This window comes from Penaeus monodon, chromosome 29 (assembly GCF_015228065.2).
Source record: "Penaeus monodon isolate SGIC_2016 chromosome 29, NSTDA_Pmon_1, whole genome shotgun sequence".
NCBI lineage: Eukaryota > Metazoa > Arthropoda > Malacostraca > Decapoda > Penaeidae > Penaeus > Penaeus monodon.
The window spans coordinates 24,334,556-24,336,132 of NC_051414.1; the positions used below are offsets into that span (position 1 = coordinate 24,334,556).

General features: G+C 46.4%; 1 protein-coding gene across 1 annotated transcript in view; it reads left to right on the plus strand.

Annotated features, from left to right (window-relative positions):
- Positions 1-849: 849 nt before the first annotated feature.
- Positions 850-1,577, plus strand: part of LOC119592053 (beta-hexosaminidase subunit beta-like) — a gene marked incomplete in the record, with an annotated part of 40,765 nt that continues 40,037 nt past the window's right edge. Inside the window, 1 exon segment of the mRNA XM_037940852.1 lies at positions 850-1,049.

Below are 1,577 nucleotides of genomic sequence, written 5' to 3' on the forward strand. Positions count from 1 at the left end.
CCTAGGCCGTCTCTATGAGCCAGACTTCCTTCTTCATTGTCTTCTTTCAACCTTCGCTTACTGTTATACATATATTTTTTCTGTCTTGCCACATGGCAGACTGTTTAAGGCTTAAACAATGTGATTCATTCTCTCACCTTCTTATCCCTTTACGATTGGCTGATTATCAAATTTCCGGATGTAGTAATCAACTTGTATGACGAGGTATTTTTTCAAATCTTGCAATCTGATTGGGGATTTTAAGTTGCACCTTTAAATATGAATATCTTGCGATTTCCCTTTATCTTAATTTTTTATCTTTTGCTCTCTCTTTTTTCCTCTCTATCTCATCCCGTCAATTTCTTTCGGTGGTTTTGCTTCACCCCTTTCACATTTTTTTTTATCATGGAGTCGTTCGGTTAATCCTTTGTCTAATTTTTTTCCGATCTTTTTCTTTCTCTCCGTTTCCATTCTACTTCCTTTTTAATATATCGTTTCTTTCGCACTCCCCTCACATCCCCATGCACGCCGAGAGGATATCAGAGACGTTGCATCATTGGTTGTGTTTGTGTCGAAGGACTGGGTTGGTTACCTGCGCAGGAGCGTGAGGGGGGAGAGGCAGGAGGCAGGTGTGGGAGGGCGGGGGTGGGGACCAAGCGACTGAGGACGCAGGAATTGACAGACACTCCAACTGACCGGAAACTCGGAGCACCCGACGCCAGGAGGTGAGTCACAGGACTTCCATCATGGAAGGATTCTTGGTGGGTACCTCTCCGTCGCATCACCTCGGCCGATGACTATTCGCAACCGCCGAAGGATCATTTGCATTAATCCGGGATGCACGGCGGTCGCTTCATAAAAAGTGGGACGGGTTTTGAGCGAGCAGCATTCAGGCCGACTCGGCAGTTGTGTCGGCAGAGTAGTCGGTGCTCGGCCGCCGTTGTGTTAGTGTCTCGTTCTCCCCCTCTTCGTCGGGCTGGCCTGCTCTCGAGGAACCACGTCTCAGGACCGCCTTTCTTTGCTATTGTGGCTCTTCGGTGTGCTTTCATCTCGTTGGGAGGAACCCAAAGGTAAATCGGCGGTCTGTTGCAACCTGCGAGTGACAGTGGCGGCGGCATGTAGAGAGTGTTCCCCAGGGCACATGCACACTCTCGGTAAACTCGCTGCTTTGTTTACGAAAGCTCGAAAACCTCCAAAAGTTTTTCACACACCACGCTTGAAAATTGTTGACTAATTTTCTGGCTATAAAAAAAGTTCAGCTTGAGTTTCATATACTCCAGTTAAAGGATCGTTTTGGCAGTGAGATGCGCGATGCCCTAGAGCGGCATCTGATTAGGCAGTAAAGGAAGTATTGCCATGGTATGTGATCCCCATCCTGTTTTAGGGCAATGGGTCTGGCTTCAAGTCTAGACACGGGTATAAAAAAGACGGTTAGAAAACGTTAGAAACTGCCTGCGACAACAAGCGAAAAAACCGTTCAGAAGCTTCATTGTTTTGTAAGCAGTGGGATTTTTCCTTTCTTTCTAAATTCTTTGGCGAGGTTGATACACCGGTTTTTCTGTTCATTATTTTGGTTTGGATTTTGTTTACGTGTTAGA